The sequence below is a fragment of the Oryzias latipes genome, chromosome 21 (assembly GCF_053564925.1).
Source record: "Oryzias latipes strain Hd-rR chromosome 21, Olatipes_Hd-rR_3.1".
NCBI lineage: Eukaryota > Metazoa > Chordata > Actinopteri > Beloniformes > Adrianichthyidae > Oryzias > Oryzias latipes.
Genome location: NC_136257.1, coordinates 33,800,663 through 33,814,147, shown reverse-complemented (window position 1 = coordinate 33,814,147; position 13,485 = coordinate 33,800,663). Strand labels below are relative to the sequence as shown.

General features: G+C 41.9%; 1 long non-coding RNA gene across 5 annotated transcripts in view; it reads right to left on the bottom strand.

The window, feature by feature from the left end:
- LOC110014894 (uncharacterized) overlaps positions 1-13,485 on the bottom strand; it is a 25,535-nt gene extending 12,050 nt beyond the window's left edge. For 2 of the 5 annotated variants that reach the window (XR_013652601.1, XR_013652602.1), the window contains exons 1-2: positions 12,814-13,114; positions 8,705-8,845 (exon numbers count right to left, since the gene is read on the bottom strand). This is a non-coding gene — a long non-coding RNA (uncharacterized LOC110014894). Of the gene's footprint in view, positions 1-6,365; positions 7,355-7,374; positions 7,959-7,991; positions 8,846-12,813; positions 13,115-13,138 lie in introns of those variants that run through there. The other 3 variants (XR_013652600.1, XR_002289911.3, XR_013652603.1) reach the window with 3 other exon arrangements.

Genomic DNA, 13,485 nt, shown 5'->3' with positions numbered 1-13,485 from the left:
TGAGCTAAACTTCACCTTCCACAAAGCAAGTCGGCAGCTGTAAAGAATAAAAACTGGTCAGTCCACCGGTTGAGCCTCCAGTATCTAAACATCCATCTCCTTGCTCCTCCCTTCCTTCTGGGAGGAACCTGTGCACGCTCTTGAGGTGGAGCGATTAAAAGGAGGGCTTTTTCCAGAATGGAGCTCTAAATGACAGAGCATGAGATCAGCGGTGGTTAAGGAACGGCGGGCAGGGAGGAAAGTCCTCTGCCTGGACGCGAGTGACTGGCGGACGGGTTCCACAAGCAGATGGAGAGAAGACGCTCTTCTGTTCGCTCGGTTTATTCCTCATGAGAATTGGATCTTGTTTGTGCTGCTGAACGTTTTAATAAAAACACCATCGGTGGAAAAAGCATCGCTTTTTAAAATCCTTTGACCTGCTCTGACCCCTGAATGCCAGGTTTTTAAAACCTGAAGCCTGACTGTTTCAGGAGACGACAGCTGAAGTGTTTTTACAGAAACCTCACGTTTCAGAAGGATTGTTCCTCTCAGGTCTAAACCGACTACAAACCTACATTCTCCAACTCTCTTTGTCCTCATCTCTCCGTTCTCGGGTTCTCTGGTTCTCAACCTGCTGTTGATACAGGGCTTGTGAAACCCCCATAATGAGCCGCAGAGGGATTTGAAACTCTGTTATTTCTGGCTATGATTCATAAAGCCTCTAACATCCCAAACGACCCGTGACTGGCTCCAGACCCCTCACAGGGATCTCACGTTCTCCCCGACTTCATGTGGGACAGAATCTTAGTCCAGTGGATAAGAGAGAGACTGTAGGAATAACTGCAGATTTTAATCTGATGTTCACCCATTCATTTCAGCTTTTTGTTGCTGGATAACAGTAAAAGCCGAACGAGGTACATTTTTCTTCCTTTTCCTCCACTTTTGAACTCTTCTTGATTCCTGTCTTTGTCAGAAGTGTAAACAGTGAGGCTTTGTTTCATTAAAGGCCGTTTGATGCAGGTGAGGAGGAAGGTGGAGAAGCGGTTGAAAGTGGCAGATAAGAGTGGAGGAAGGAGGTGAGGGGTGACTATGATAAGATACTTTCTCTAAAAAAAGGGTCCGAACTGAGAGGAAGTGAGGATTATGAAAAAGGGCTGAAGGAGGAAGAGGGGGAGGGTCTTCCTGATAGCGGACAAATGCTGGTCTGGCAAACATCCAGCTGTCAGACTCCAACCCGGTTGGTGGACAAAAAGTTCCACTTTTCTCCTTGCTCTAGATGACGAGCTACAGCTAAAAAGGAGGAAGGTGTCATGTTTTTAGATCAAGTGTTAAAAACTAGAAATAAAAACAACATTCAAGACTTTTCTGTTGAGCTAAACTCACTTTTGGATTCGGTTTGTGCTCACAGAAAGGTCCGGAGCAAAAGCAGGTGAAGATTTAAAGGTGAGAACAGGAAAACTGCAGCATTTCTGATGAAAAAATGAATTCTTCTGCCTGGCAACAGCAGTAATTCCGCCCCATCTTTGATCGTTCCGCAAACTAACGCTGATGCATTTCCTGTGCGGGATGCTGCTGTTATCACAGCTCATGCGGGTGTAACCTACAGGCGGACTGAACGCACACACTTCAAAACTCCTCACATCTCTTTTTATAGAGACTGCAGAGGAGTTGTGAGATTAGAGGTTGGAGTTGGAGAACCGCTGAGTTCCAGATGAACTTGGGTCGGTCAGACTAAAAGACTGATTACAGACAGGAGGAGGACAAGACAATAGATGGAAAAAAGAAGGGTGGATGAAAACACAAGAGAAAAGGAAAAAAAGAAGGAGGAGTTGGACAAAAACTGAAATGAATAAAAAACAATCCCTGTATCTGCTGCGGTTTGGCTGGAAGGAAATGTGAGCGGTCCACTTCAAAAACAAAATCTCTCCAATTCTTTGTGTCTGGTTTCTAGTTTAAATATTGAATTCCTGTTCAGTCACGACTTTTCAAGACAATAAATCCTGAAAACGTTCATTTGATCTTGAAGACATTTCACTATGCAAGACCTCTAATGAAACATGTTTACTGTACATAAAGTGTTTAATTATTTTATTAATGAATAATGACTGGCCTTTTTACAAAAAAAAGATATATATTATTTTTAAATTTGGATAAATTAGAAAGTTTTATTTGAATCATAACAGTAAAAATGCATTTAGCGACAGCAGGGCAAAAGTTTGAAAGTACAAACATTTGTTGAATTTTCCCTTCGATTGTCCCTCTTATTTTTACCATTTGACAGGGGGGGGGGGGGGGGGGGGGGCTCCAATGCCCCAATTTATTTGGTACTACTGGCCAACCCAATTAGGGACGGTAATGTTTTATTATGCTGAAGGAAATCCAGCCACATGGTTAAACATTGAGTCACTGTCGCTGAAGCTACATCTTCTCAACTATATTCATTCTGACTATTTCAACAGTCTTAAAAATCTACACCTAACCCAATAGTTAAATATGATATGTGTCTTAAAACCACACAAAGGTACTTAGAAGAACCCCGTTCTTTGTCTTTATTCTTTATTGGGGAAACAATAAATTCCTACGGAGCAGAAACGATGAGGGCTTCAGAAAGTGGGCAAACGAAGGCATAGGCAATAAAAAAATAGTAATGGAGGGAATGGGAAAATACTCACATTTGAACAAATTGTCTCTGAATATCAAATTCCACTAAAACCCTTTTGTAAATATTTGCAATTAAGAAATTTCATGAGACTACACCACTCCAACTTTACACAAGCCCCCACAATGTCTGCTCTGGAAAAAGATTTAACAAAAGATTTCTGAATTCTATAACTTATTGAAGTCATCTTCCCCTGAATCCTCCACTGCCAAACTCAATGCTTGGATTTCTGACTTCGAGGAAGAAATTACCACTGAACAATGGGAGAAAGCATGTATAACAGCCCAAACACAAACAGGCAACACCCGGCTTAAATTACTGCAATACAGCTGGTTGATGAGACTATGTTACTCCAGAAAAACTCAATAAATTTAACAGTAGTTTCAAAAACCTCTGTTACAGATGTGATGCAGAGAAAGGCTCTCCGTTTCATTGTGTCCGAAAATAAAAGAATTCTGGACAGAAGTTAAAGGTACATTAGAGGAGATGTCATCAGTCCATCTGGGATTGGGACCAAAAGTATTCCTCTTGGGTCTATATCCCAACGATTTAAATATAAGTAGTTACACAAAATAAAAAAATAACTGATGTGGGAATAGTAAAAGCAAAGAGAGTAATCGCTCTGGGATCGGTGAACAAGCCAAGTGTTAAAAAATGGCTTTAAGAAATGTCTGTTTACCATTGGAAAAAATAACCAGCACGTTAAAAAACACAATAACACTTCCTCTGCGGCTCTACAATATTATTTTGTACCATGGTTTCTTAATTTTGAAAGACTCAAAGACTCAGTCATATTTATGCTGATTGTACCTGTTTTTAAAATATGCTCAGCTGTTGAATTTTCATTTCCTATTGTTTTTATGTTTAACTTATGTAAAATGTAAAATCAGAAAATAAACAGAGTATTTCCAGTCCTAATTTAGGAGGATCATGGTCTAGAATTAAGGATAGTTGGAATCTTGTTGGAAGGTTCTGATATTTTTTTGGAGGGGGGAGGGTACAACTGTGCGTATTTTAAAGATGTTAAAATTTTTTGAAATTATACAATCTTTTTTTTAAACATAATATTTTAAATTACCAGAGCAATATACCTGATTGTTTAGAGCCCATTTTTAGGTTTTATTTGTCTGAAAATAGCCAGACGTCACAACTACTTTGAAGAAATCTTACCAAAAAAGACTTTTTCCCTGAGAGTTGTAGCTGCGTCCCAGACAGCGGAAATGCTGGACTCTTGCAGTCTGGCTCACATTGACCCACGTCACCGTTTTCCCAGCGCATCCAACATCTCAGCAGGGTCCGTTTGGGTCGGCCCATTGCTATCTGTTTGGGAGCCACTTTATGAGAGATGTTTGTCTTTAATATCTGTTCAACAGCCACCAGTATTTGATGAAGTCCCAGTTGGTGTATTCTTTGTTTTTATTGTGAAAGCCACATTATTCATGCTGAGCAAATGTCTGTTTAGACTCAGAGGAAAACAGCAGAGCAGATAATCTCAGTTCATCTTTGATTTATGGTTTATTTGATTAACAATTTCCTTTTTACAGAATTAAAGAAGTGAATCTGCAGACACATGAAGACCAGTCCAACAGCAGATCTGTGACTGGAGATCACTTCACCACCTGATGAGGATCTAAATCAACTTGGGGGGGTGGGGGTTAGTCAGAGTGGACTGGTCTTCATGCCAAAAAAATAAAAAATAAAAAATAAAATCGCTCCATTTTACTTCACTTCATTCTATGGCTGCCATGTTTATTTTGAAATTCCCCTACTTGTTAACTTCCCACTGTTTCTTCCATCATCTTGCTGTCAACAGTTGTTGATGACACGTCAACAGTGGTGTCGAGCCGTTTCAGTTCGTTGGACTCAGGAACAACAGTGCAGAGTCCGTCCTGGTCGTGAAACCGTGGAGCAGCTCTACACCCTCTTTAGGGTGCTGGAGGGTTCGTGGGAGGACGCACATCCAGTCCGTATGCGTTTCTTGGATTTGGAGAAGGCGTTCGACCGCGTCCCCCGTGGTGTCCTGTGGAGGGTGCTCTGGGAGTATGGGCGGGCGCCTTTTTGGATAAAAGCTCAAATGAATGAGCCTTACTGAGGGCTGTCAGGTCTCGGCATGACCGGAGCAAGAGCTTGGTTCTCATAGCCGGTAGCAAGTCGGACCTGTTCCCGGTGCATGTTGGACTGGGGCAGGACTGCTCACCGGTTCTGTTCATAATATTCATAGACAGAATTTCTAGGCGCAGCCTGGGGCTGGAGGGGGTCTGGTTTGGGGACCTCAGGATTTCCTCTCTGTTCTTTGCAGATGATGTCCTGTTGGCTTCGTCAAGCTGGGACCCCCAGCATGCATTGTGGCGCTTTGTGGCTGAATCTGAAGTGCCTGGGAGGAGTATCTGTGCCGCCAAGTCTGAGGCCATGGTTCTTGACTGGAGAAAGGTAGTTTTGTCCTCTCTGGGGGGGTTTGACAATCCCCTTAGAGATAGGGGGAGGAGCTTGGTCACACATGTCCCACTGGGCGGAGACGCCAGGGAGGACCCAGGACACACTGCAGAGACAACGTCTCTTGGCTGGCCTGGGAACACCTCGGGTCCCCCCAGAGGAGCTCGGGGAAGTGGCCAGGTAAAGGGAAGTCTGGGCATCTTTGCTTAGAGCCCTGACCAGGTCCTGGATAAGGGGACAAAGATGGATGGATGGTTTTCCTCATAATGAGGCTTTTAGCGCTCAGACACAGCAGTGACACAGTAACATGTCCTGGCAGCTTTTCAAAGCTGTTTTCTGTCACTTTAGTGCCTCTTTGAAGATAACATGAAGCTTTAAATTGTCCTTGATCTTTTATTTGACTGTTAAATTCATTTTGGATGCAGCCTCCTTCACTCTGCAGTAACAGAAACCACAAAAGGGTCACCGTGTCCAGTCTCCACCACTGTGAGTGTTTTCTTTCTCATGTGAGAAAGTCGGGGCTTTTGTTAAGATAAGAGTCATTTTACAGTAGACATGTTTGAAAAACACGGTTAATGAGACATCGGATGAAAACAGGAGGTCATGTCCTTGTATGGCGAGGAAAAGCTCTCCGTCTGGTGAATCACTGCTACAGAAAAACCATTTCCATTTTTTTGTGTTGATTTTTAAGTTGTGTTGGAGTCATTGCTGGAAGTTGTAGGGAGAGTTCTGTCGGGGTTACAGGCTTTTATTTCACAATGTGGCAAAATGTGAAAGGAAAGTGGAACTTTGTGAGTGGAAAGATAATAATGAATCAGGGTCAGTTGCTTAAGAAGGGACTTTTGGGAAAAACTGACAACAATGATCTTCGGGATTTTTTTTTTACTTATTTGACCCAACTGGAGTGATGTAAATGTTTACTGGACATATTCTTCTGCCCTTTAAGACCCACTCTTGTTTTTTTGGTGTTTATAACATGTTATGGCATTTTTATTTGATGAAGGACACATATAAAGAAAATTAAGTTTAAAAACATCCCTCCACCTCTCATGTTTGACTTCCACCACCCACCAGAACATCACAGCAGAAACCAGACCAACAAACTCAGAAGGAAGCAACAAAGAGCAGATCCACAAAACCACCGCCTTCAGGACTGGCAGTTCCAGAAAAGGAGAACTCGCAGGACCGAGTCCAGGAAATAGGAGCTCAACAACATGGTCCTTCATCTGCACCTAGAGTTTCTGAGAAACTTTTAAAGTTCATCCACAAACTTCTCAATTTACTCCAGCAACACACAGACAAGAACTGGTCCAAGAACAGAACACAAATGGAGAAGCAGAGCGGGGAGGTCACATGACCACAAAGGTCATGGACTCTCCTTACAGATGATTATATAGACAGACAAACGCGGGGCCATCTTCAACCCACACCCCTACACACCAACAATAAACCACTGATGAGAGCCCCCACCTGTGAGCCACACCAGACCCCTACCAAGTGACGTGACTTTAGCCGACCGCTCAGATCTTTCACATTTGCATGTTTTACTTTTTGCCATACTTCTGAAGGAGTCGCACAGAAATAACCAAAGTCTCCATCAGCTGTCTGGACTGATACCCAGATGAACAGAGACACTTCTAGATGAACCTGTAATGTCCAGCTTTCCTGAAGAACTGAATCCTGTCCAGGAGGACCAATAATCTTCAGACATTTTTCCTGTTTTTGCACTTCAGATTATTTCACCACAGCCCCACCAGACAACTCAGTATTCATACACAGACATGCAGCTGAAGACCGCTTGCCCTGTAAAACCAGCTCTTCTTCACCACCATTCCAGATGGATGAAAATATATACTTTTTCCCACATTTAATAGTGCTGTGACGGTTCTGGATAAAACCTCAACAAAGAAAAGATATTAAAAATAATTATTTTGACTGTGTAGCTCTTTGAAAGTAACCCCAAAAAGGGGAAACCTTTGAATAAAGATCAGAGACTGACCTGCGTGGATCTTTTCTAACCAGCAGGACTTCAACAAAAGACTGAAGCAGCGAGCACCACCGGTTAAAAACGGTAACCGAGTATTTAAAACTCTGTTCAGTTCATTTATTCTGTAATAAATGTTAAGGCAGTAACGATTCGTTTGAACAACAATTTAATTCATATCATTTATGTTTGTCAATTCGATTCAAAGCAGACATTTGTTCATTCCGATTGGATTGGATCCGATTCTTTGACCTAAAATGGATCCAGGACATCTTTGGCCAAAACTTTAACCAGTGTCACTGAAAGAGAAATACCTGGTACTGAACAGTGCAGGTGAATGAAATGTGTGTCCAAACAAACCAGTAAACTAGAATGAATATCAAATCCATTCACATGTTAGTTTCCTAAAGTTCACCACTGTTGTTTTTCCACATCCAAAGAATCCAAAGGGAACATTCTTAGAACATTCTAGACACTGGATGGTCACATGACTTTATTCACAGTCTGTCCACACATTGGACTGGAATGATGGACTGATCCGTGTTCATGACATCACATGTGTGTTGTTCGCTGTGATTGGTCGGTTTGACCTAAAATTCAAACCTCCTGAACCTCAATCCAGATGGTATTTTCCTGAGGCCGACATAAATAATTTATTTCGTTCTGAAAGGATTTTATGATGGTTAAGGCCGATTTGATGAACAGCTTGCCTCAGACAGATCAATCTGGTTGGTATCAGACAGATCAACGCAGACTCCTTAGTTGCATAAACTACAATGTGCTTTTCTGTGAAACTTATAGCATGGATTTTTTTATTTGATTCCAGTTGGTTTTACATTTGCAGGACCTCTGACCTCAGGAAAGTTTTCTGTTCTGTCATTTTCCACAGACATCATCCCTCATCTGAAAAACAAACTCATTTAATTTACACCACGAAAGTATGTGGTATGAATAGTTAGTTAAATGAATTACCTCGCTTATTTTTTGAGTAAGTATTTTTTTAATTAAAGATTTTAAAACGGCTTCACGAAATTCTTTATTGTTGTGTTTCATATCAGCGGTAATATTTCCTCTTTTCTGTCATCTTTTAGTCTCAGTGCTCCACAAATCACCACATTATTAAAAGCTTTCAGGAAACGGGCCGCACGCCTTCAGTGAAACAGATAGTCCTCTGTTCTGATAGCAGAGTATTTATCTGGGGGGGGGGTAACTTCAAAGGACCCGGCCTGATTTATCTGTCTTGGTCCAGAGAACATCAGAGCACCGTCTCAGTCCCTCTAAATGTTGGCGTTCAAAGACATTAAAGGACCCTGAACTGTGGTGAACTTTCCAGGGAAAGTGCTCCCTGTCATTTTTACACATTAAAGTCTGACACTCAGGATTTTGGCCCAGTAGATCCTCCTTTAAATGGTCAAAAAGGAGCCAGTGACGTCCTTTAATGTTTCTAGATTTTCATGAACGTCAAATTCATCCACGTTTTCCATCCTCATCATCACCACAACTTTCTTTTTGCCCGGCAGAAACTGCGCTACCCTCAAACTCAAATGTGCTGAGAAGAAACTAACGAGTTTAATAACTTTCCACATTGAAATCTGTAATATTTATGAACAGGTTGTTCATGAAATTCCCACACTGGCTGCTGCACCAACCGTTCCTGCAGATGTTTCCAGCGTTAGCAGAGCGGCGGCATCTGGACGCGTGCATGTTCACGTGCGTTCACCCGTCTGTTTCAGTCTCCAGTTTCCACTCGGACCCAGAGGACCTCAGCCGGCGGTGATGTAACACCTCGACTGAGAAAGAGGAGAAAAGAAAACAGAGCTGCACTTTCAGCGTTCATTTCACTCACAAAACATCGTATAGCCCATGTTATCAAACCAAAAGCCACAAAGAGAGCGCAAGGTTTCAGTCAGAGCCCCCACTTCCACATGTTAAAGGATGTTAAGCACAGAGTTTGCTTTGACCTTGGGGGGCATGGCCAGCCTTCATGAAACTCCCAAAAAGTTGGACTTTTTTCAAGAGAACTTTAATGTGGAGAGAGGACTCCTTCAATAGATGGGAGTACTACTAACCCCTCTATTTCAACTGTTGGAATAAAAAGTAGCTTTACATCATGTGTATATTTTAGTTTTACGCCTGACAGCATGAAAACACACAGGTTGCTACTCCCAAAACACCAACCTGTAGTTATTCTGCTCCTCCATTTAGAGCATTACCATGCATGAGTCAGACGCTTGAAGGCCTCATTTCCCAGTGTGTCTGACTTTCCATGCCCTCTGTGCTCGCTAACCCTTTTCTCGGGGATCATAATGAGTGTGTGGTTTGTTGTTGGAGGGGGATTTCTTCTTCCCTGCTCAGAATTTCACTCGCTTTCTTCGTCCGTCGTCCTGTTTTGGAGTAAGGTTATCACTCTGGAGTTCCACAGCAATGCGATGTCGTAACCATGGAAACCTCTGAACTTCCCTCTGTTTTATTTTGATTTCATTTTTTTTTCAAAATGCTACAGAAATACAACAGAACTGTATGACAAATAGGGGAATTTGGATTTTAAAATAAAGAAATTGGGGGGTTTTGGCAGAATAAAAAGGATAAAGATTAAATTCTACGATGAACTTAGGGAAAAACACCATTCTTGTGTTACTTAGCAACGCCACAAATATGAAAATGGGGATGTAAACTGTGGGAAGGTCAGGAAGGGGACACTGAGGCCAGACGAGTCATTGTCTGGCTCATTAATCTTTGTGAGGGTCCGAGGAGCTCTTTGCCCTTTAAACCTGCGTTGTGGCAGCACGTCTGAAACTTTCAACAGCAAAATCAAGCAGCCAAACTTGACTTTGAACAGCCAGATACCAAAAAGAAGAAATGATCAAAGGAAAGCCTTGGTATTTGAGTGGATCAGTACCCTGTTAGAAGCCATTATACCAGACTGCATTTATGCTAAAGAGAACTCATTTTGATCAGACAAAGGAAAAGACTGAGCAGTCCAATAAAACCAAGGAAACCAACGTGAAGCCACAGGACCACAGAAGGAACACTGATGGAAACCCACTCTGCCCATCTTACCAGAAGGTTAGAACCACTGAATGACGGATGGAGAACTTCTCTCAAAACCAGACTGTTCCTCTACATTACCAGAATCAAGACCAGTTTTCCCACGAAACACCGGCAAGAAATCCTCTCTCTGTTAAATTGAAATAGGATCCACCCACCCACCCACTCATCCATCCATCCATCCATCCATTTTCTGAAACCCATTTGATGTTACACAAGATGTTGCCTGATCATACAAATAAACTTAATCTGATGTAACTAATGACTGATATTTCAGTTTCTGTTCTGATCACCAGCAGAACTGTATACTTTCATGTACTTCAACTTTTCCTGTTAACAAAAATTAAAGGTTTTGGATAATTTCCTCACAAAGGCTTCAAGAATTAAAGACTCTAAAGTGTATAGAGGAATTAGGTGTTACAGGTGCGTTAACACCGACAGGCTTGATCTGTATCATTATGTTTCATTGTATTACATATTACTTCTACAATAAATCTGAAACTTTACAAAAAAATAAATTCCAAATGATAAATTGTTACTGCAAAAAAAAAAGATCAAATTGGAACATTTCAAAAGTGTAAAGACAAAATTCAAATGGCTTAATCACCCAAAACTATTTAAAAGAGCAAAAACAAGGTTAAAACATGAAAAAAATGGGCAAAACTCCACAAAGCTGTTTAAAGTCTTGCAAAGATTTATTTCAAGGGATATTACAGTTATGTGTAATAACTTGTTTGTTTAAAAAAAAGTCAAAGCTAACAACTTTTTTGAGACCTTTACATTCATTGAAACACAGACAAGTATATAATACTAATTCTGGGTCATTTAAACACCTGTGTGGCTGGCTGACGCCCTGGTGAGTTCAGAAAGGGTTAACATTTGTCTGCATGTCTATTAAAGTTGGTGTTCAGGACTCCCTATGAGCAAAACTGACCTGAGATGTGATCTACAGCCTCAGGCTTAATGCAGATTCAGCTAAACAGCATTTGGGATTCCAGCTATTGGAGCGTAAGATACATTTAGAGACTCTACGTCAATTCTGTGGTTTTAAAGATTTTAAAAACTTCCCTTAAAAAGGTTCATGCATTTGGTCACATCTCTATGAACAGAAACAGCTTCAGTTAGATGTCAAGCACTTTTTTTTAAAGCAATGATGTTATTTTCTGCATAAGGAAAATCTCTCTGTGAGGAGATCATCATCATCATCTAGATAAAGAATATTTACAGCAGGTTTCATGTTTTGATGGGTCGTCCTATATTTTCTTAGGCATAGTGACACCCCCTTGGTGATGCAGGTCCCTGTTGAGAGCAGCTGCTCCACGCAGTGTTGTTTGCCCAAACACTCACACCTCCACCCACAGACAAATATCCCACCCCGTGAATCTCCAAGCTTCCTCCCTTCCGGCCGGGCTCCCTGTGGGGGTTAGCAGCCCCCCAACATTATGCTCTGTCAGCGAAAAGATAATCCAAATGCTTCGCCGTTCTCATCTGCCTGCTTGCTTTCTTTATTGGGGGGGGGGTTGTGAAGGAAACAAGAAATATTAACAAAAACTGAAAAGGAAAAGGCCAAATTAAACAGGATGCTTGCAGTAATGTGGAGTAAGGCAGCCGACTCCTATTGGCTCCTCAGTTTGGTAAACCCATCCGAGGTTTACTGAAGAAGCAAACAAACAGTCGCAGTTTTCACTTACGTTTGTTTGCTTTGGGAGTAAATCAGCTCAGTCTGTGGAGGAGAGTCCAGTAAATCCGCCATTAATCTGTGTGTTCTTTGGGTTTTTTTTTAACCAGAATGTCAACATTAGCAGGATTACGGCGATGCTTCACAGAAAACCCACTCGAGATTTAAAATAAGAACAGACTTAAGTTTTTTTTTGTGCACCAATTCCAAACAAAAAATATCTTTGTATTGAAACCCAACAACTAATCTCAGGAAACCTTTAGAGCAATAATTACTAGGTTGGTGTTTAAAAGTGTAATGAGTAACCAATTTTCATTGGAATCAAACACCAGACAGGCCAAATGAATCAGATGCTGGCTGACATGCATGCAGCTGCTTTCTCCACCCGCTGCATTGACCAAAGAGTAACCAACGATTTATCAACACAGTCTGTTTATCACTGGAACCTCCTGCTGAGTCACTGGGAGTCAGTCAAAGGAGGTTTGAGCTGAATTATTTGGAGACATCAGATGGAGGTCAAACTAAATTTAAATAGCCCTCCTGTTAAAAAAACACTATTTAGCATTTTTATACCATGATTGATAAGAACACGCTTGCATTTAAATATCTAAGGTGTAAAGTCTTCTTCCACTTTCGGCTTCTCCCATCAGGGGTCGCCACAGCGAACGAGTCGCATGGTAGATTTGGCAATGTTTTACGCCGGATGCCCTTCCTGACGCAACCTTCTCAAACCGGGCTTGGAACCGGCAGAGGTAGAGAAGGGAACAGGGAGCAGCCCGGAGTCGAACCCTGGTTTCACGGACGGCAGGCGCCGCAAACCAGCACGAGCTAAACCGGCTCCCATCTAAGGTGTAAAGTAAAGAAGAACAGTAAAAGTGTTGCAGGTTAACAGAGGAAAGGAAATGATCAAAAATGTCCTGAAAAATGAACAAAAAAACAGCTGATATGGCAAAAAGAAAGAAAGAAAACCCCAAGAAGAAGAAGAAGAAGTGATAAAGCCTGGAACTGACACCAGAAGGTGACGGGTTCTACCTGAAAACAAGCCGTTCGGATCCTCCTGCTGCGGAGGCAGTCATCCCAGCGCTGAGCAGCAGGTGTGGTGATTCAGTCAGACCAGGTGGGATCAGTGAAGATGAGCCGGGCAGAACGCCTCGCCCTAAAAACCCACCATTCAAAACAGATCCATTTGAAGTCTTGGAAACTTAAAAAAAATGTATATATAAACTTTTGTGGTAAATTTTTTTCTAAATATTTAGAGCACTGGAACTTTTTCATTGGTCTGAAAACATTTGTCTAAAGCAGGGCCGGTGTGTCTGCATGATTTCCAGATAGTCTTGCCCTACTCATGGCTGATTACCTGGTTCAGGTGTGTCTAGCCAATCAGAACATGCCAGAGCAGGGTATGCTGGAAAACATGCAGGAATGCGGCCCTCAGTGCCCCCCTCTGCTCTAAAGAGAAACAACTTGCAATGACATTACATTTTGAATCAAAGACTTTTGATTCAGCCCAAAGCATTAACATTCATGTGGAGGACTTTCAAAGCAGTTTCATGTCTGCACAATAAACGACATCCCAGAAGTCTCTGAGTAACACAAAGGCCTCCGTGGCAAAGCGTGTGGCTGCTGCTGATGCAGAGCGGGATCTTTGTAGGCAGAGAGGAGGAAATCATTCTCAGTCACACATGCAGCAACAGCAGGAGGAGG